The sequence below is a fragment of the Mandrillus leucophaeus genome, unplaced genomic scaffold, assembly GCF_000951045.1.
Source record: "Mandrillus leucophaeus isolate KB7577 unplaced genomic scaffold, Mleu.le_1.0 Scaffold775, whole genome shotgun sequence".
Classification (NCBI taxonomy): domain Eukaryota; kingdom Metazoa; phylum Chordata; class Mammalia; order Primates; family Cercopithecidae; genus Mandrillus; species Mandrillus leucophaeus.
The window spans coordinates 1,439,225-1,463,234 of NW_012108419.1; the positions used below are offsets into that span (position 1 = coordinate 1,439,225).

General features: G+C 34.2%; 1 pseudogene; it reads left to right on the forward strand.

The window, feature by feature from the left end:
- The window catches only part of LOC105529643, a 171,870-nt pseudogene that overhangs the window by 19,643 nt on the left and 128,217 nt on the right, over nt 1-24,010 (forward strand).

Consider the following 24,010-nt stretch of genomic DNA (forward strand, 5'->3'; position numbering starts at 1 on the left):
TATTATATATATATATATTTCTCCATTTATATGACAACTCTTGGAAAGACAAAACTGTAATGATGAAGAGGAGATCTGTGGTTGCCCTGAGTTAGTGGTGCGAGGATGGATAAAAGAAGAAGTTCTTCAGTGTGATGGAACTCTTTCATATTCTGATAGTGATGGTGGTGCTTGTTACATAAATCTATATATATGTTAAAATTCACAGAACTGTATACCAAGAAATTTATTAATGTCAGGGAAAAAAAGGGAGCAACTGATTACGTATTGAATCATTGGAAAATACAGGCTCAAGTAAAGCCATGGTTTCTCCTACCAAGAAGATAATTTGGTAAGATATAACATTGTTGATGAAAAAGAAACCTGCAGTTCTACCTCTCTGCCATTAGTTGACCAAAATGAGAATGTCTATCATAGCTACAAATTTAAATAGTTCTCTGCTTGTTTAAAATATAGTCTCTAATAGTTCATTACAGTCATTACTGCCTGTGAATCAAGGATAATACCAGTATGTGAATTTTATAAGTATGACAGCAAGGTAAAGACTGTTACTTAAGCCAATAAATTACCATATTTCGTAAAACTCTAATGATTCTGTGAACAGACTATGTAGTTCAATTTTTCTTCTAAACTCTGTAACTGCAATGTACTTTCACTGATATTTTTAACAAGTTTTCAAAGGTACATTTTTTATTGTGGCAAAATATATATTAAAAATTTACCATTTTAACCATTTTTAAGTGTACAGTTCAGTGGCATTATGTATACTCACACTGTTATGGAATTATCACAACCATCTCCATCTCTAGAATATTTTAACTTTTCCATATTCAAACTCTGTAACCATTAAATAATAATCCTATTTCCCCTTCCTCCTAGCCCCTGGTAACCTCTATTCTACTTTCTGTCTCTAGGAATTTGACTATTCTAGGTACTTACTTAACATAATGTATTAAAGTTTTATCCATGCTATAGCATATGTCAGAATTTGATTTCTTTTGAAGGATGAATAATATTCCATTCTATGTATGGACCACATTTTGTTAATCCACTTGTCCACTGATGGACATTTGGATTGTTTTCACCTTTTGGCTATCAACTGTGCATTCCTTTCGACATTATTGTCAGCCACCAGTTTTTTCCTCACTAGTCAGACTCAAGTCATATTCTGACACTCTTTAGGAATAAAGGACATTTCATTTACAATAGTTAGGTTTAAACAGGATGTATTAGTTTGCTCTCACACTACTAATAAAGATGTACCCAAGACTGGGTAATTATTTTAAAAAGAGGCTTAATGGACTCACAATTCCACATGGCTGGTGAGGCCTCACAACCATGGCAGAAGGTGAAGGAGGAGCAAAGGCATGTCTTATATGGAGGCAGGCAAGATAGTGTGTGTAGGGGAACTACCCCTTTATAAAATCATCAGATCTCATGAGACTTATTCATTATCATGAGAACAGCACAGGAAAAACCGCCCCCATGATTCAAGTACCTCCCCTTGGGTGCTTCACATAACACATGAAGATTATGGGAGCCACATTTCAAGATGAGATTTGGGTAGGGACAGAGCCAAACCATATCAGAGGAATTTTTAAGTTTGGTCACAAGGTCTAATTAATTATTTTCATGCATAGGATCTAAAGAGCAATTGTATATTTATCAACTTATGTGTTTAAATTTGGTCATTAGCTTAACATATGTGTTTGTATGCATGTCACATGCATGTCTGTGTGATGATACATAGAGCTGTATTATGCATAATGTTAAAGCTTTACTATTGTCTGGTTAGAGAAGCAGTCATTATCCAGAAAAATGGTTTTCCAGTGTGAAGCAGCATGTTAATTTGACTTCACTGAATTGAAAATTTTAAGATGAAATAGGAGATGGATTCCTATAAGGGGTTAGTGTGCAACTAGATTCCATCTTTTACCAACCAAAACAGAACATCTCGGTGGGTACAATGCATTAACATTTAAAAAAAACTTTATAAGTTTTAACATGCAGCTAGAATTAGGAAGTTCTGAGATAAAATGATCCTGAGTTGGGGGAGCTAAGAGTAAATAAGTGAAGGTAATTTTAAAAGTCGATTAGGGCCTGGAGCATACTGAGAGGAAGGGAAGAGAAATTTAGAATTATAAACAGCAAAAGATCCACTCAAGCTAGAAAAGATTAAGTATCCTTTTAGAGTTAGGAGTAGAAGAGGGATCAGTTACAAGGATAATTAATATCTAGATTATAAGGATCTGCTATTATAACACTTATACTAGAACAAAAGTCATGAAAATGGTCTGCAGAAGTCATGAGGTGAGAATAACATAAACAGGGAAATATTTAAGCAGATTATAGAGTTCTGGAAATGTCATCAAGTCTCTTGATTGTGTATATTTTTTGTTCAATTTAAACACTTGTCCTGAGGTTTATAAGTGAAACATGATGTAATTTATCACCTAAGTAACCATTTATCTTATATACAAAAGCATGGTGAATACACACACACACACACACACACACACACAGACATATTCATTAACAAGAACTAGTACCAACTAGAGCTCAGGAAATATTTGTTGATTAAATGAATCAGTCTACTTAGAGTATGCATTTTCTTTTGTGCTACAGAAGTTGAGGCAATACAAATGAAAATAAAACTTCTGTGTGCTGATTGATTTTCTCAGTCTGCTTATCTGAAAATTAAAGAATTAATAAAATAATAATTTTATTTATTAATTGGCAAACTTCTTTAATAATAGATGTTCATTGTAACTAGTGAAACAACAAAAACTGTTTAAAGAAAAATTAATAATCTTTCCTGATTCATTTTTTTGTTCCCAACTCTGTGAAATAACCAATGTGAAGAATATTGTATGACTTATTTTCTATAGCTTTCTTCATGTTCATATAAACATACCAATATATTTATTCATAAATACTCATTACCATGAAAATTATCGTTATTCTTCTAGGTTAATAGCTATAGATATAATTCATTCTTGTCCTAATGGTTGCATTATCTTCAATAACATGGATGTATCATCTGTCCATATCATATGATATGCATGTAGTCAAATTCATGAAATCAGTATACTTTTTTTTTTTTTTTTTTTTTTTACAAATTTTACCGAAAGTACAGGATGCTCAAAAAACGCTGAAGACCTATCTGGTACCAGCTTTGGTGACTGAGAAAGAAAATTAGTGAGGTACTCCTGGTTTTTTGCCCTCCAGAAAGTCACCGACTATAATAGGAGAGACATAACAGTAAGTTGCTTTTTTTAATTTGAGAGAACCTTCTCAGAGAATTTATAGTAACAAATGCTTTCAAAGCAACAGTTTAAAAGAAGTAATATATCACTAGCAATTCATTCTTCATTGTTTCCAATCTATGATCAGTACTTAGTAACAACAGAAGACCTCCCTAGATGATGACTCAAAAACAAATTTCCAACCACTCAGAGCTCAGATAAAGGACCTTACTCTTGAGACCTCAAAGAGATTTACATTTTCACTAGTACTTCTATTGTAATATATGATATTTATAAACTAGCCTTATTCCATGGAACTCTAAATAATACTCCATATATATCATTTGACTTTTTTGCATATGTCTTTAAGATGGGAGAAAATGTCCCCTACAGATAAGGAAAATGATCTTAAGACAAAACTGACAACACCTGAATCAAGTCTCCAGGTAGCCGCATACTCTTCCCTTTCAATTATACTTGCTGCCTCGCTAGAGGTAAGTGCAATTATAATGTAGACGGTATTATGTCATCAATTAGAGAGTCTCACTTAGCTTGATATAATCAGTTTTTATTTAAAAATGAGAGCTTTCCATACAAACTGTTTTTCTATCTCCTAAAAGGCTGGTGACTAAAACTTCACTGAAAAGTTTTTTTTAGATGAGATGAGCATAAGTTAACTACTGAGCAGCCAGAGTCTAGTCAGGCCCCTCAGACTTTCCAGTGCTACAAAAAGATGAGCAAATATGGGGTTAGATGTGTAACCCAGGTTCATAGCTGTACCTGCCAACCCTAACCTAGAGAAGGGAAGAGAACACTGACGGTAACAATAGCAACAGTAACAATGCTACATATCTATCACTTATTGATTATCTAACAAAGTCTTAAAATATCAAGTAATGTAAGCAAAGAACAATTTAGTGAAATTTTAGCAAAGGTTAGGCAAATTTTATATGGTCAAGATAGTACATTTGCAAACAAGTAGAAGACCTTGTCAAAAATCTGAATCTTCTAATATCCAGTAACTCTCTTGTCTGAGCCAATTTATTTTCTTACATCTTTGAAGACATTTTATTATAAAAGGTTATAACTGAGCATTCGACACTAATCAGAAGAGTGATCTTCATTCTGTATTCAGTGTCTCCTGACCCCCTGAAAGAAACTCAGCTCAGCATGGCCTCCTCCCTTTCCAGTTGACTCAGAGAATGGTGCTTTCAAATCGTCTTTTGGGATACATGAAGGGGTGCATTTAGAGCCAACCTGAAGTGTAACACTCTTTATTGTTCCTGAGAAACGTGTGCCTAATTCCCTAGAAATTTACTGTTTCAAAGAGTCACACGCTCCTGATTGCTTCTCATCAGTCTTGAAGAGATTAGATAAGCTTCCTCCCTCTTACAAAAGCTTTTTCTTCATTCAAAATTCCTTTGAGAACAAAACATTGAACCAGAATTGGATTTTTAACAAAATATTATAAGATTGTTGAAAACATTTTTTTTCTCCTGAGGAGACCCAGTAATTCAAAAGACATATTAATGCACATTCTGATTTAGGACTACTAGCAACATATTGCAAAGAGCAAGGTAGTAACAAAGAACAAAGTCCCTTCTGCTAAGCAGGAAAGGTATTTTTTAACTGGCTTACTTTAGAAGACTTGAATGGACTGCTAAGGGCTTTCACACAGATAATCGCAGAAGTCAAAACTCAAGAAGCAGGGGGAAGAAACAACTACTGGAGACTCCAACGGGTAGCATTGCCTCTAATTACCGTAAAATTGTTATGTATACTGAAGCCCCACATCCCATTCCCAGACTCAGATTATTATTCTACAGTGAGAGTTGGCTTTAGAACACTTGTTTGAGTGTGTCAGTAATAGAATATGACCTCTTCAGAAATGGGGGTGTTTACATGCAGTGCTCCTAAAGTTGGCACACATGGAAGGTAATTCAGGGTTATGTTTGCAGTGGCACCCGTCATCAGCAATGTTTCAATCCCAGTCCATCTCTCTGTACTGTTTTTTTCTTTTTTTTTTTTTTATTATACTGTAAGTTCTAGGGTACATGTGCTGTGCAGTACGTGCAGGTTTGTTACATATGTGCATTCATTTTCAATGTAGTCCTCAGTAGTCTTTAGAAAATAGTGCTAGCAATTCATAAGCATGTTTGAATTTTCAAAGTTTTGCTTTTTTTTTTTTTTTGAGATGGAGTCTTGCTTTTTTTGCCCAGGCTGGAATGGAATGGTGCAATTTCGGCTCACTGCAACCTCTGCCTCCCAGGTTTAAGTGATAATCCTGCCTCAGCCTCTGGAGTAGCTGGGATTTCAGGCGCCCGCCACCATCCCCGGCTAATTTTATTTGTATTTTTTAGTAGAGACGGAGTTTCACCATGTTGGTCAGGCTGGTCTCGAATTCCTAACCTCAGGTGATCCACACGCCTCGGCCTTCCAAAGTGACGGGATTACAGACATGAGCCACCATGCCTGGCCTCAAAGTTTTACATTTTTTATAGTAGCAATAAGGCTGAGTACCTTCATAGGCCTTTACCTCTGATCACACTAAAGGCTTTAATTAAGTTAGTCTTAAGAAGAAAAATGTAAACCAAACTCCAATTATTAAACATTGGAATTATTCCTTCTTATTGGTCTAATAATTACAATTTTTTACTTCTCATTCATTTTTCAAAGGTTTTTTTCCAGTATGATCTAGGTTATTGGAACTATTATATGTGATATGATGGGGTGTTGGGCACAGACACACAGTAAATCAAGATGATGCAGAAATGAAAGTCTAACGCTAAAGATTTTACCAATCTTCCCACATCCCCATTTTTCAAAGGAGGAAACATATAGAGGACATTATATTTATTTCCAGCCATGATGATATAATTATAAAGAAACCTCTCAATGCACTCTCTCTTTTTTGGGAAGTCTATGACAGCAGGTATTACAATTCTACTTTGCCAGATGAGGTGTGTAAACCATAGAAAACTAGCATCCAAGAGAAGAACAGACTTGGATGTGGGTAGAATAATAGGAGGAACACTTACAGTCAGATGGATCAGAGTATGAATGCAGGCTCAGGCTTTTTTCCACTACAATGTATAGAGCAATGTAATCTCACTGAGCCTCAGTTTCTGATACTGTGAACTAAGGATTATGACATCAATCTACAGTCAATGCTGTAAGAATTAAATGTGAAGAGTTTTATGGAGAGGGCATCTGCTAAATGTAACTATTTTTCTTACCCTCCTAAATTTTTTCAGTCTTTTAGACATTTGGGCTATTAGAGAACTAATGACCTTTGTGACCACACTAGCTCAGGCAATAACTAAATGCAACAGTTTTAAAAACACCAAGCAGGAGATAGCACAGAGTTTGAATCAGTTAGGTCTAATAGTAATACACACCTCACTTACTGGCTTTGCAATTTTAGATGCTACTTAATCGTTCTGGGGCTCAGTTTTTTCATTATAAAATGGGAATGGTTTCTACTTTGCTGGGTAGTTGCTGAGTGTGGTAGCAAGGATTACAGACAACTCTTTATAAAGTATTTGGTATATTAGGTAAAAGTATTGTAATATATATTGTTCAGATTTTTTATTAATTAAGGTTTGTACATAGACTCATCTCCTGCACTTAATATTTCTTTTTCTACCCAAGACCTTGAAAGGGTTATGACAGGGGCTTTGATCACATATTAGCTGGTTTGGCTGTCGTAATTTAGCTCCTGAGTATTGGGATTACAGTACCAGCCCTGCCATTAACTATTTAACTATGACTTGGATAGGAATTTTAGGCCTGAATTTTGTTCGTCTCCAAAATGAAGAGGCTAGAATAAATAATTCCTAAGATTCCATGTCGCTATAATATTTTCTGGTTCCAGGGTCTTTTTACTGAGCTATAGCAGATAAATCCTCGTATCTTTAGAGCTTAAGCTACTTCTCTATGGTTCAATTTCCACATTCCCTCTACTCTATTTCTTCTTTAATTGCAAAAGGGGATAATTTCCATTACTTTGCAAACAAACCAATATCTCTATTCTGGCTTAGTGGCATACCAGGTTATTAATGCATCATACTTAAAAAAAAAAAAGCCTGGATTGTTCTTCAATCCAGAAATCCAGTAATGTTGTAGGTAGTAATAATGAGAATAATGATGATTTATTTTCAAGGTTTTCTATGCCTCCAGGTCCCCAGTCATTGCACATGATAAAATACACCAAAATTAAAAAGGAGATTAAGGTTTAACAGATAAAAAATACAGTCTAGGAACAAAACACATTTTTGGTATGCATCTCTACATTACACAACAGCCACTTAAAAAATAAACAAAAATAAGAAATCCATTAACCAACAACAGAATTTAATAATTATTAACTAGAAAGAAAATAAAATCAACTTGACCTTATCTTAGAAGGTTGTCGGAGATCTACTCAGTTTATGCAAGTGAAAAATATGTTTTGAAGTATAAGACCTCAATTTCAGAAGTCCAAGCTCTCCTCAAACTCAGAGGTAAACCTTCAGGAAGGATTTAAAATAAATGTATGGATTTTATTAGCATGTGTATATTATTTACCTTTGAATTAATTTTGCTCTTGTCCTATTCTTGAGCTATCCTTCAATTGGTATTTTTATGTGTATCTACTATGTGCTTTCCCACTGCATTAGGAATAAAATTTAAATTCCTCACTCTGGCATTTCTCTGACCACAACTCCAGCCATTCTGCTTTGCTCACTTTGCTCTGGCCACTCTGAAGTCCTTTTAGTTCTTTGAATACAGAAAGTCTGTATTTGAATACAGGATTTTGTATATGCAGTTTCTATCTGGAGCTTTCTCCCCTCCCATACTCCCTTCCCTACCCCAAATTCTTCACCTGGGTGATATTAATTTCCGTCCTTCGATGCTCAACTCAAAGGACACTCTCTCTGAGAATTCTGTCCTGAGCACCCAAAGGACAGTATAAGGGATTTCCCCCACTCAATGTTGTCTTGCATACATAACTCTTTACGGGGACCACAGTTTGTAATACTGTAATAATGTCTGCATTTATTTCATGTCTAATTTCCTTAGGAGACTATCAATTTCATGATGAAGGTTGTAATGGATCATTTCTATATTTCTAGTATTAAGCATAGTTGAATAATGAGTTAATGATTCTATTGTGGTAGATTCAGTAGGGCTAAGAAATGTTAATTAAATATGGACTATTCCCTTAAAATTTTATTTTCTAGTAAGGGAATAAGGCATACAGATAAAGTGCTATAAAATGTAGAAAGTAATTCGTGTCTCAATAAAAGTGTAGATGAGTATTGTATTAATTTCTTAGAGCTGCTGTGACAAGTACCACAAATTTGTTATATTTATTATATATTTATTATATTGGGTACTGTCAAAGGCATGATACCAGGAACAAAATTTAACAGTTTTGGAGGCTACAAGTCCAAAATCAAGTTGTCAGCAAGGTCACTACAGGTGGTAAGTAAATTTGGTGGTTAGGGGAGAGTGGATTGTTTCTGTCCAGGTCAAAGAAAGAAGGATTCATGAAATTAATAACATTGGAAAAGAACTTGTTAGGATGGGTTGGTTTTGCATATGAAAAAATTGAATGATGGACATTCCAGATGCTGGAACAATATGAATAAAGGTAAGTGAGAGAACTTGGCCTGAGTATATAGTACATATAACCGGGTAGGTGACAATTAACTAAGAAATGGGATTAGAGTTAGATTTTAGGGTGTCATGTATATTGATTAGGGATTGTTATACATAGAATTATTGAAAGTTTTGTCTGAACAAAGGCGACATAATCTTAGTGCTCCTGTTTTAGAAAAGTTAATGGGGCAGCAGTGTTTAGGATAAACTGATCTCCCTGCTCCATCTCTTCCAATTAGGAGATTTTTGCAAGCAAGAGAAGATAAAATCCTGACTAGAACAGAGATATCAAAGAAAGAGAATGAGACTTGGCCACTTACTGGACATCTAGGAGGAAGAAGAGGAAAGAATGATATATTTTGAATAAAGATGTCCTAGAGAATTGGAGTTAGAAAAGCTAGGATAGTCAAAAGGAGGATGGTTTTTAGGTAGAGGAATAAATTTAGCTTTGATATACTGACTCAGAGAAACTAGAGCGATTTCTAGTTGAAGATTTAAATAAGGATGTTGGAAATATAGGACTAAAGTTTTGAAGACATATCAGGATGGGAGGTATAAATTTCTGAGTTATCCATAGTGAAATAATTGAAGTCATGTAATTCTGAGAAGCTGTGTCAAGTCATGAGAAGAGTATGAATGTGGAGTATGACAGACGTGATCACATTCTGTGTCTACTATTTACCTGTTGTATAATCTGGGGCAAATTGCTTAACTCCATCATTTTCTCATATATAAGGAAGAAGATAATTTTATCCCTTAATTAGGATTATATGAGTTAAATACTTAAAAGCTCTGCCATGTTTAAGCTGCTTTTATATTTTGGGGCATAATTCTCAATAAGAAATACACTTATTTTGCCATCTAGTATCTTAAAAATACGTGATGTGCTTTAAAAAATGTTTATTTTCCTGTCATTCTAGTACATGTGATCTTTTAAACTTTCATGGCCTACTAATGAGTTACAACCCACACTTTGGAAAACTGATCCTCCCATACATTATGGTTCTCATCCAATTCCTCCTCTAGTCACTGGCCCCAACAAGCATTCTGAAATCACACCAATACTATTCAATGTTCTCTTGACTTTCATTTATTACTCCCTCTTCATAGGCTTCTTGCTAGTATCACATTATTCCTTCATGGCCCAGAAAAAAATGATAACCATTTACTTCCTCTGCTATACCATATAACGTTTTGTCTATAAGAAAGATGTGTTTTTCCCAGATAAATTATGAATTCCTTAATAACAGAAAATATGTGTTATTTATCTGTGTTTCTTGGTAAAATATTTTGTTCATAGGAGGCACAGAATATTAATTCATTATTATAAAGAAAAGGGAGAAGAGGTTTGAAGAGAGAACTTTGCTGGACATCTACATCTAGGACCCTGCTCTGGTATCACCATGTCTCGATTCCTCCATCTTCTCTATATGCCAAAGCTTCCATGGAATTTTTAAAGGGCAGAACTATTGTCTCTTTGTCTTTGAGGCACAAAGACTCAGGCCACTGACTTTCAGTATATGGCGGAGAGAGGGAAGGCCTGGATGGGTTAATTAAGATAATGGAAGAAACTAGAAAACGTACAGAATTTAGCTTTGGGTAAAATAACAGAAAGGTTTTTACCATAGCCTCTTTGGATTGGTAAATGACAGAATCCAATGAAAGCAATGTGAAACAAATGACCAGAGCAAGTAATTCATTTTAAAATATTAAAGCTTATTTCTTTATTTTTTTTTTCTGACTCTGGAAAACGTGCCTCTGATGGAAATGACCCCGGCAACAGTGACATTCTGACACCATGCATGGTGCACACCCTTGGGAAGTTTGAATTCCACGTCACAATGGCTCTGCTCAGATTACTGGTTTCATCATGCCTGTAAGCCCAATTAAACTACTGGAGTTTCTAGTGGTCTTACGTCCACTTCGTAAATCATCATAAAGAATAATAAGTCTACCAAATAAATTTGCCTCTACAGGACTCGTTGCTCAACCAAAGGCATGATACCAGGAACAAAATTTAAAAAACAAAAACAAAAACAAACAAACAAACAGAAACCTCTTTTGATATCAACCAACGTTTTCAGGATACTCCTTTATATATGAATTTGAGATTTTGATGAAAGGGACTACAGTTCAACAAGTCTCAATAAATGAACCCAAGGCAATTTGCTCCTCAGGAAACATTTCTCAGACCCTGACTGTAGAGAAAAGGTTGAAGCCTCAGATTGTAAATTCAGATAGACTACAACGTCTAGGTCTCTAAGGATGAACCGTGATGGTGGTCAATATGCTTTGTGTAACGTTTGTGCCCTACCCTGTGCCTCAATTTACTTATTTAAAAATGAAGCGATTAGACTTTGTTTCTTACATCCTTTCCCACTATAATGTTTGGCAATGCTCTGCCATTACATTTGTCTAAACTTTAATCTTAAAATATATAAAATGTTTTTTATAAAATTCTTTTATGTCATTAAGTGTTATTGAACATGATAACAGTACAATTCACTAAGCCTAAATTTCATCATTTTAGTATTGCCTCAGAGGTCAAGTTTTATGAGAGCCTTAATTTGCATCACCAGAAGCTCATTTAATAAAAATGAAAGAATCCCTTTTGGAAATAAATTTTAAAAAGTGATGGTGGGGAAGAGGGACAGAGAAATGTATGTAAAAAAGAAAACAAACAGGAAACTGAACTTAGAAGGTGTCAAATGGTTCTGAGTTCTAAAGAATATTGTGGTCATAATAGTGTTGAAAAGTTGGTCCTAGCATTTTATGCACTAAAAGTACATTCTGTTAATGGTTCCTTCCCAAATCCCTGGCCTCTTGACCCAATATTTATTGTACCACTTGTCCCGTTTCCCTGAAACAAAATCTATCATATGGCAATAAGGCAAACTGAGGTATCCGAGCATCATCTACCCTGGAATTGGGCATATTTATCTGTGGAGTCGACTCTAGCGTGTGGAATATAAAACATACAACTTAAGTGGAAAACTGCTGAAGACCATTTCATAGGTGAAAAGGATGTGGTATGAATGGGCAATTCTCACCTTGGTCAGGAAAAAGAAATGTAAAGTCAATGAGGTAAGGGGCTGGGAGACGGATGCCTCGTATGATATGATAAGCAGAAAGGTTGTGTTTGGCAAATTCCTTTACCACCTCCTTCCTGGCTGTCAAAAACTGTATTCAACCTGTGTTTATAATAAATATTCTCTGATAGCATGAACCCTGGATTTCTGACTTTTAAAAAGTTTTGAAATTAAACTAATAACAGCTGTTTCATGATTACATATTATTGTATCAAGGGTTAGGAATTACAAAAATGAGTAAGAAAGAGCCCCTGCTCTTAGAGACCTTACTGTCTGTGGGTTTGAACTGTTGTAGTTATGACAACAATAACAATAATCATCATTTATTCACTGATATCAGCCAGGCACCATGCTCAGTGGACGACATACACAAACTGCCAAAGTCTCCTTCGTTTCACCGATGCAATGACAGTGAGGTGACCTTGCTCTGTCAATGCATCATCTCTTAACAAAAATGAACTTAGCAGGAATTCACACCATAGGCAGAGACATGTAAGCAACTCCAGAACTGTCTACTCTCAACACACAAGAACTACAGTCAACAAAAATGCAGTGACCTAGGGTGAAAAATGGAAGCAATTGTCTGAATCACCTTTAGTGTACTCTGTTGATTGGGGGCTGTGACACTCTAAAAACCATGATGCAGTAGACTCCACATCTGGCATTCCAACAATGGAAGGTTAAGTGTTTTAAGACTCTTAGTGAAAAAACTTGCAATACATTAACTGTAAAACTGAGGAAGACATCATAAGCTTCTGGATTTTATTACCAAAATGTACATTTTGATCTAAAATTAAAAATAAAAACAGATTGACTTTCCTTGTAGTATTTCACAACCTTTGAGTGCAGCATTAAAAATGCTTTTCTTTTTTTCTTCACCAACTATAAGCTTCTGTTTTCTTACCCTGGGCGTCTGAATCTTTTATATGCTTGGGTTCTATTCACTGCCTGTTATTCAGACGTTGAAATCCCAAATGTTAATTGTTCTTCCAAGTACATTGACAAAACAGCAGCTAAATAAGGGTAGACCAGACTGTGGTAGACTCTGACATGCATTTATGGAACAATGGGGCTCTGAGAGACAGCCTTGTAGCTCACGGGAAGACATAAGATGTGCTATTTTGACTGCTTCGTAGCAGAATGGGGAACACACGCACACAAGGGAATTATGCATTTTACTTAGTTTTGCCCAAAGTCCTCAAGGCAACAGAATCTTGTGATGTCATCATGAACTTTATTTCTCTCCATTTCCATTGACACAAAGGCTAAAAATTTCTAATGACATCACAAAGGAAAAAGAAATCTACTTTGATTCCATAAGAAATCTTTCACCTTCAGTGAGAGTGGCTTAAAAAAAAAAAAAAAGCAAGAATCTTTCCAGACAGGGTGTGTGTCACTGTGCTCATGCACAGTGGGTGACACCCTCTCTAATGAAATTCAAACCAGCCAAAAGAAAGGATTCACAATTTAGGTTGGATAAAAAAGACATCCTGAATATTGAGACCAACAACTTTTTTTTTTTTTTTTTTTTTTTTTAAGAAGAAAATCATTTAAACATATATTTCTTCAGGGACATTCACATTTTTACTCGTGTCTGGTTACTATGTTACCAATGTTTTTGTCCTTTTTTGGGTTGGTCACAGAAACAGAGAAGAAGGTACAGGAAGCTTTGACTTACAGGAATACAGTGCAGCTCAATCTTTTGTTTTTAAGGTGCAGTGATTTCAGTCTCTAAATGTAACTTCAGGCAGTCTGAAAAGAAACAGGTTAAAATCTCTTTCAGTTATAATTGGTATTTCAGATTTAATTAAAAATTAAACTTTCATAATGTTTCACCATCCAAAGCAATGCATTATCAGTCAAGCGTGGCTTTTCTTTTTTTCTTTTTTTTTTTTTTTTAGGGGAAAAAAAAAAAAAAAAATCCCTCTTCCCAGAGTAGTTTTTTAATGAAAAGAAAAGGATCTAAAGAGAAGAAAAAAAAGCAATTTTGAAAAACAAAATATGCCTCCATGTTAAGGACTTCATAATGATATGACTAGAAACTCAATGTTTCTGAATTTTAGCTATATTCTGATTAAAAAAAAAAACAACTCCTAAACAATTTTTACAGCCTAAAGATTACAGAAAATATTAAGTTCAGGAAATAAAGAAGAAAATCTATGTATCTGAATACCCATATTAAAGGGAAATTATGACTTCAAATAGAATTGTAAAAAATGCTAGATCTGCTACTTTCCAGTGACTGAATTGCTGGTGAGATAGATGGTGAAGTAGGGCTAAATGAACATATTTAACAACACAAAATGGCCATTGAAATGTACTGTATTATGGGTTTAGCGTGCCCCATTTCACATCATATTGTACATCTTGTCACATGCAGCCACTGCTGTTTGAAGCAGCACAGGAAGACCAAGAGAGTCTGAACAAGACTCCCTGGTTTAAATAACTGTAACCACATTGCTTATTTTTTAAATATGTATTTTTAATTCTAAATTCAGTAAGAGTCCAGGCATTAAGAGCTCCAAGTGTATAATAAATATTGGGCTTAAAATATACTATTTTTTCATCATTTCTTTCTTCAAACAACACCATTTATAAATAAGATAATAGTATTTTTTAAATTAAAAAAATCACACACTAGAATTAAATCATCCTTACTTTTAGCTTTGAAAAACTGATACAATGGGATTTAGAAAAATTTAGTTTTTAAAATATAAATGAGGTAATATAACTCGCTTTCTTTCATTTCACAGCATGGCAGAATACTTTCTACATATTTGTAACACTAAATGTCATATGTTTATGTCCAATTCCACATTAGTGCAAGGTAATATTTTAATATTTCCCCATAGGAGAGCATAATCACAAATCACCTCTGAAATTGTACTATTATTAGAAAGCATATGTAGTTCTTACTTGTGATTCCTGTTTTCTTTTTCTCTTGAAATGTATAGAGGAATATTTTGGGTAATTGTTCTATTTGATATGCATAGATTTTAAGTGTAAACATGCTCAGGTTCACACTAAATTCACTCATGAATGAGATCAGATTTAAAAGAAAAATCACTGACATTGACTACTAAACTTTTCCCCCTCCTCTCCCATGCCTGAATTAGGCTAAAAATGAACCAGCGTAAAGGCAGAAATTATGGAGGCGTCACCAGGGACAACTGAATGAGAGGAGGGGAGTGCACATATTTCCTTTTAAGGCAGCAAAACATTCATAAAAGAAACTGACAAAAATAACTTGTGCTTAGAAATTATATGAGATATAATATAAATATATTGAATAACAATAATCTCTGAAAAATGATTCAGAAATGTAAAAACTGCCCACCTCTGGATAAATCTGAACCACCAACTGGCATTGTTCTACTCACCAACAAAATACGGTTAGTGAAACGAATTCACTTTCTAGTTTAGACATGAAAAGGTGATAGAAACTAGGCTGAATATTTACATATAAACATTTAACTGACAACTAGTAATTCAATTCAATCAGTCAGTTTTCCTTTTCCTCAATTTGCCAGATGTTGAATGAATTGAACTATCAGCTCAAAATAACTAAATCAATTATATGAGTAGATGGTCAGTGTACCAATTTTCATTTCCCCCCTCCTCCATGCCATTTCTCCTTCTCCTCTTTGATCTTTTTCTCCTATTTCTGCATGTTTCTTCTCTACTTTCACTTTCTTTCTCATTCTTTTTTCCTTCTTTTTTTTTTTCCTCTTGGTGAGGGTAATGAGGCTCAAAAATAACATCTTGTATCCTGTTGAGGGAAACTTGGTCACAACTATCCTTCCAGATGACAAACTCATTCTTAAATGTCTGTTTCCCAATCCAAAGAAAACAGAGCAGTTGAAAAAATAGAGACTCAACATCACTTACAACTACCAACACCACCCCTCTTAATTCCCATGCTGTATTCATCATGAGGAAAACTGAAATTTATTTACATTATATCTAACCTCAAATAGGACCACAAATAAGACTAATAACAGGACCATTTTGTGGCACTCAGGCAAACGGCTGGGCAAAACAGATGGATCTTACTTTGCGCCAGGACTCAAAAAATATAGTCGCCAACTCACTGTTGGCGACTACATATCTTGGCCCAAAGATGGACCTGGATGTGGGACCGGTTGTCTTTGATATGAATAGTGCTCCTCTTCTTATCTCCTCATGAACAAATCAGTAACTCTGTCACTATATAGTGAGGTTATCAGGTAGAATTGCTTAAAAGACTGGTCATCAAGGATGTAAAATATTCTGAGGGAATGTCAGGTGAGATGAAGGAACAGAAAGTCAGAAAAAATACCTTATTTTTGGCACTTTTGTCTATTTTCAGCTTTCTGTGTTTTTTAATTCAAATTCACTACTGTACACTGAACCCACCTTTAAAATAGATTTACAGAGTATGTGTCATCAATAAGAAAACTTGCTTCTCGCATTTCAGGTTCCAAAATCTGTTAAAATTTTAAGTCACATAGATCAATCTCAGTCATTATTAAAATTGACAACCAGTGTCAGACTTCTTTAATCAGAACAAAACTATGTAAGGCTTTATAGATTACAGTCAACATCCAAATGATGCACTGAGCAACAGCTCAGTAATCAATGCAAATTACAAAATCCGGAAGAATGCTTTTCTGGCAGAGACCCTTTAGCAAAAGAGTTGTACATTCTGCACTCCTTAAAGGTTCTGAATGGCTTTCCAGAGAAGTAGCAAATGCATTATATTACAGTAACCTATCTTGTAAGTCACAAGGCCACAAACAAAGCCTCTAGTCAATAAAAAAAAAAAAAAAAAAAACTGAAGGGGGGTGAGAACTATAGATCTTACCACTGACTACAAACAAAGGGCTGCTTCTGACCACATTCTACTTTTTAAAATCCTCACACAGAAGGAGTTTTAGATATCACCAGGTCACAGAACTTCAAGGAAACAACAACAAAGCATTCCAGCTTAGGAGGTCTATGTTAATTCAGGCACTTCTCTTATTGCTCTTCCAACTATTCAGTACTGATTGTATCTTGCTCCGATTGCTTTTGAGAGTTCACTCATCTCTCTATGATTTATTTATTCAGACATTGTACAGATTTGATTTTTAAGAGACAGCCCTGTTTGTGGTCAGCATAGAAGGCTAATTATAATACTTTAATTATTTATTTTAGTATTTTTTTCTTTTCAGTATTTAAAAACTTTTTATTATAAAAAAATTCAAATATATGCAAGAGTACAGAACATAGCAAAATGAACTCTCTAGTACCCATCACCCATTGTCAATTGTTTTTCCAATTATACTCTCACTACTTTTTCTTTAACCAGATCATCTAAAAGACAATCCCACATAGCTTATTATTTTATGCATGAATACTTTACTATGTGTTACTGAAAGATGACAATCAACTAATATCATTCTACATCGAAAATAATAGTAATTCTTTAATGTCATTAAATATCCTGTCCATGTTAAATGATTGACTTTTAAATGGTCTTTACTTTTCATAGCTGGTTAGTTTGAATCAGGATCTAAATAAGATCTACACATTATATTCAAATGATAATTATCCTTTAATCTATAAATTCTCCATTCGCTTTTTAAAATTTTAACTTTGTATTTTGGAACAATTTTAGAATTAGGGAAAAGTCGCAACGATAGTACAGAGAGTTTCCATATTTCCTTCACTAGTTTCTCCTAATGTTAATATCTTACATAACCATGGTAAATTTGACAAAATTAAGTAATCAATATTGACACAATATTATTAACTAAACTACAGACTTTATTCAGATGTCATCGATTTTTCCATTAATATATATTTTTTTTATCTGTTCCAAAAATCCAATCCTGGGTACCATACTGCATTTTAATTGCCATGTTTCCTTAGTCTCTTCTGATCTGTGATAGTTTCTTAGTCATTCCATGTTTTTCAGGACTGATAATTGTGAAGACTAGTGGTCAGATATTTTGTGAAATCTTTTACAACTTTGATTTGTCCAATCCCATAACTAGATTAGGATTATAGGTTTAGAGAAGAATACAAAAGAGGTGATGTGCCCTTCTTATAACATAATATCAAAGTATATATTATCTCTGGGTATGTTAACCTTGGTCGCTTGCTTAAGAAAATGTCTGCCAGGTTTCTCTATACTTCTCTTAGTTTTAATAAGCATAATTTCATTTGTTAACAGTTTATTGAGATATAAATTATATAACATACAATACACTCTTGTTATGTGTACAACTCAATGACATTAAGTAAATTTAGAGTTGTATAACCATCACCACTATTCATTTTTAGAATATTTTTGTCACCCTACGAAGATCCTTCATACCCTTAGGCAGTCAATCCCTAGACCCAGACAACAAATATTTTCTGTCTCTATAAATTTGCCCTTTCTGGATATTTTTATTAATGCAATCAAATAATATGTGATCTCTTTCATGTAGCTTTTTCACTTATAATTCATTTTTAAGATTCATTTGTGTTGTGGCATGTAGCAGTAGTCTATTACCTTTTGTTGATGAATACCATTCCATTGTATGGATATAACACATTTTATTTATCCATTCATCAGCCAATGGACATCTGAATTGTTTCCAGTTTTTTACTGTTATGAATAATGCTGCCATGAGCATTCACATAAAATACATCTCTGTGTGGACATACTATTTTTCCCCTCTTGGATACCTTAAAGTGGTATTGCTGGATCATAAGAGTAAGTTTATTTTAACTTTTAAGAAACTTCCAAACCACTTTCCAAAGTGACTATACTCTTACATTTCCCCTGGTAATAATATAGGAGGCTTCTAATTTGTCTTTATCTTCCAACACTTTTTACTATCTGTCTTTATTATAGCTAGTGGTTGTGAAGTAGTATCTTATGGCTTTAATTTACTTTTCCCTGGAAATAATAATGTTGGCCATGTTTTCAAGTGTTTGTTAGGCATGACTTCATCTTCTTTGGTGAATCACTTTGGTGAATTGTCAAATATTTTGCCCAATTTTTAGCTGGGTTGCTTGTCTTCTTATTATTGAAGAATTCTTTATATATTATGCATAACAATTTTTATCAGATTATGATTTGCAAATCACAGTCTTGCAAATATTTTCCCCCTGTCTTTGGTTTGTCATTTCATTTCTTTAATGGGTCTTTTGAAGTGCAAAAGTTTTAAATTTTGTTGACATCCTAATCACCAAGAATTTTATTGAATCAAGCTTTTGGTGTGATAGCTAAGAACTTTTTCTAACCCAAAGTCATGAAGATTTTCTCCTGTTTTCTTCTAGAAATTTTATAATTTTAGCTCTTACATTTAGGCCCATGATTTAATTTTTATGCACGATATGAAATGAGAGTCTATGTTTTTACAGTCCTAGGTTCATGAATATTTATTTATATTGTATATAATCCTAGCATCAATTACAAAAGCACTACTTATTGAAAAGACTATCCCTTCCCCTGACAAATTGCCTTGGCACCTTTGTCAAATTTAATTGATCAAAAATATAATGGTTAATTCTGTGAACTTTGAATTCCATTCCGTTGATCTGTATGCCAATATCATACTCTATATAGTAAGTTTTAAAAGCAGAAATTGTACATTATCTAATTTTGTTTTCCTTTTTCAAAATTATTTTCACTATTTTGGGTCTTTTGCATCTTCATGTAAATTTTAGGATTAGCTTGTCAATTTCTGTAAAAACGCCTTTATTCTTTTTCACAGGATTGTGAATTGAACTGTTTTCTTAATTTCATTGTTTGTTGCTAGTATACAGAAATATAACTGATTTTTGTACAATATCTCTTCTTATATCCAGTTAACTTGTTGAATTCCTTTATTAGTTCATGTGTGTGTGGTGGGGGAGGTGTATGTACATTGTTTAGAACTTTCTATGTACAGGATTATATTGTTGGCAAAGAATTAGTTTTACTTTTTACTTTCCAATCTGTATGCCATTGATTGTTTCTTTCTGCTGGTGTGTCTACCCTTCTCTTTCCCTTCTGCTCCCCCTCCCCTGCTTCCTCTTCTTCTTCTTTTTTTTTCCCTCTAATTTGTTTCTCTCTCTCTTTCTTTCTTGTATTTATCATTCTGGACTGGACTGAATCTCCTGTACAATGCTGAATAGAAGACATAAAAACTGACAACCTTGCTTCTTTTCCAGTCCTAGGAGTATATCAGTCAGGTTTTCATCATTACATACATTAGTTATAAGTTCTTCATAGATGCCCTTTGTCAGGTTACAGAAGTTCTCTTCTATTCCTTTTGTTGAAAGTTTATATCACAAGAGGATACTGGATTTTCTCAAATGTTTCTGTGTATCTATTGAAATGGTCATGTTTTTTTTTTTCTTTTTTCTATTAAACTGGTATATTGCATTAATTAATTATTGGATGTTAAGTGAAACTCGCATTCCTGGGTAAATCCTCTGTGGTCCGACTGTGTAATGCATTTCTACTTTGCCACATTTGGTTAGTGAATATTTTGTTGAGTTTTGGTGTCTATATTCATGAGGGAATCTGGTCTGCAGTTTTCTTTCATTGTGATGTCTTTGTCTGGCTTTGCTCTCAGTGTAATTTTGTAGAAATAACTGAAAAATGACCTTTCTTGTTCTATTTCTAGAAAAGTTTGTGAAAGATTGGTATTGGATAGAATTCACCAGTGGAGCCATCTACACCTAGGATTTTCTCCTAACTATATATTGTATCTCTTTACTATTATGAGTCTGTTCATATTTTCTATTTCCTCTTGAGTCAGTTTTGGTAATGTGTACATTTTTAAGATTTTATCCAGCTAACTGCTAACAACTGTCCAGTTGCTAACAATTGTCTAATTGTCAAGCAATGACAATTGAGGTCAACAAATGATCAGTCACAGGTTGTATTTCTAACTATCAAGCAATGAAAAGGAGTATGAGGTTATAATATTTGTTCACAGTATAGTATGAGATCAGGAATGAGAGAGAAGGTATCACCACCAACCCTATAGAAATGAGAATGATTACGAGGTTATACTATTTGTTTATAGTATAGTGTGAACTATAATTATACTTCATAATCCTTTTCATTTCTGTGGGATTGGTGGTGATACCTTCTATCTGATTTCTCATTTTGGTAATCTGTCATCTTCTCTCCTTTTTCCTTGATCAGTCTAGCAAAAGAAAAACTGTTTTGGTTATCTTTTAAAAAACTAACTTTTGGTTTCATGAATTTTCTCTATTATTTTCATTACCTATTTCATTGATTTCTGTTCTTATCTTTGTTATTTCCTTCCTTCTGTTTAAATAGAATTTAGTTTTATGTTTATATTATATCTATACTTACCTACATAATGACATGATGGGGTCCTTTTGTTTAGGTGAATTTTAGATATGTTTTTGTCATTTCATTTCCACTTAAAGGATTTCCTTCAGTATTTCTTGTAAGGCAGGTCTACTAGCAGCGAATTGTCTCAGTCTTTGTTTATTTGGGATATCTTTATTTTATATTTATGTATGAAGAACATTTTTGCTAAATATGAAATTCCTAAATGACATTTTCCCTTTTTTTTTTCCTTCTGCACACTGAATACGTTATCCCTCTGCCTTCTGGCTTTGTTTCTAATGAGAAGTAAGCTGTTAATCGTAGTGTTGTTTTCCTGTATCTAATAGTCTTTTTTTTTCTTGTTACTGTCAAAATTTTCTCTTTTTCTTTCAAAAGTTTGACTATAATGTGTCTATTTACAGATCCTTTTTGTGTTTATCCAACACAGAGTTTCTGTGCTTCTCAAATGTGTAGATTAATGTTATTCATCACATTTGGCAAGTTTTTGGCTATTATTTCTTCAAATATTTTTGAGCCCTTTCTTTCTTTCCTCCTCTTCTCTACCATTACAGATATGTTAGTATGCTTGATGGTGTCTCAGAGGTCTCCGAAGCTCTGCTCATTTTTTTCATTGTTTTTTTTTCTCTTCTAATCAGACCATTTCTGTTAATTGATTTTCAATCTCATTGTTTGTTTATTCTGCCATCTCAAATATTCTGTTGAGACTCTCTTGCAAATTTTTTATTTCTGTTATTATATTTTTTAACTCCAGAATTTTTGTTCCTTTTAAAATAACTTATCTTTATATTGATACTCTCTATTTAAAGAGTAATTACGGTAATACTTTAATTATTTAACATGATATCCTGTTATTTGAACATATTTATAATAGCGCTTTCAACTCTTTGTTTGCTAAGTTTAACATCTGCTGTCTCCACTTCAACCCAGATACAATTTCTAATTTTAATTCAGACACTTTCTTTTAACCGCTTTTTAAATTGGGTATGAGTCACACTCCTGTTTATTACATGTCTCATTTTTTTCTTGAAAATTGACATTTTATATACTATATTACAGCAACTCTGGCTTCTGACTTTTCCCTGTTGAGGGTTGTTGCTGCTATTGCTGTGTTTGTTTATTTAGGACTTACCTAACGTAACTCTGTGCAGCCTGTCTTCCCCATGCTGTGCCACGGCTGATGTTTCTGCTCAGTTTGTGTAATTTCCATTTTTGTTTTTAAGCTAGGACTTTCCCCTGTGTTAACACAGTTTAGTGGTCAGCCAACAATCAGTCACAGGTTGTACTTAAACACCTATGACCACTATGCTAACTAACACCTCTAGTTAATATATATGTGTGTGTGGGGTGGAGAATGCACTCAAAGTTCAGGCAGTTTAGAAGTCTTTTTTTTTATTTTTACTTTCCATTTGTTCTCTCTTATCTTCTCTCTGTGTGCCCAAAGCCTTAGGTTCAGCTAAGGATAAGTGGACATCTTGGTCCTCCTCTGGTCTTCCCCAGAGTATGTGTGCAGCCTTTCAGACCTTTAGGAATATGTGGTAGTTTACCAAGGTTCACTATGATAGTATCCTTTTCCAATTCTCCCTGCTAAATTTCTGACCCATCTGCCAGTTCTTTTCTACTCTGAACTGTAACTTCAGGCTACATATGATGTTTATTCTCCCTGCTTGTTTGCCCCTGAGATTGTCACTGTTTTGACCAAACCTAAGGGCATGGGGTTTTTCTATGTTCTGCTCCATCAAATTATCAAATCACCCACTTTCAGCAGTGAAGTTGTGGGTTTTCATGACTCATCCTGCCCTGGCAGAACTATTGATCCAACGGAACTGTGGGGAGGGGTAATTGGAGGAAGCAGTCCTGGCTAAAACACTGGGGGCTCCTAATTGTGCCAGTTGTCCCAACGTAACTTTTAATTTGGCCCCTTTCGCTCCCAAGTATCCAGCTTCTGTGATATGATTTATGACCTTTTAATCTATAATGGGCATAAACGACTTATGCCATTTCTTCAGCAAATGACCATTGTCTAATTCTTTTCTTAGTAATGCAGGAATCAGGGGCCTAGCTGCAGGTAGGCATGCATGTGGGGTGGGGGTGGAGGGAGTCTAACTGCCATTGAATGAACATTTTCATAATAATTACATGTGTACAGAAAATCTTCAACTGCCCCTCCTACTACATCTCTAGAAGGTTTAAAGGTTTGTGGGGGTGTGGGGGGGATTAAGGATTTCTAGGGAAGTGTATGGGATATAGGTATAAGGTTACCAAAATTCTCCCATGGGAGATAAATAATTTCGCCTCACTTTATAGAGTTTGGAGAAACCACTCAGCAAGAAGGACTAGAATTACTTTGGTTAATAATGAGTTGCTATGAACTTTGGAGCTGGACTGAGTTGGAATAAACCTATTCTAAGCAATTGTAAAGAATATGTCATTTAGACTTAATCTTATACAAAACAATAATAGCTCAGAGATCTAAGTAGGTCCAAATACTTACTTGTATCAGGTTAGTATTTGCCAGCTTATTTTCTCACAGATTCCTGTGCTCACTCAGATTATACTTCCTTGGGAACATACAAAGGGAATAAGCTCCTTTTGGAACTCAAATAACTTGTAAATCAGAAAGTTCCCATATAGATATAGAGAATAATATTTACTATAAAATAATTTTTCCTGTACATGATGATCCACAATAATGCCCCCTTGAGAAC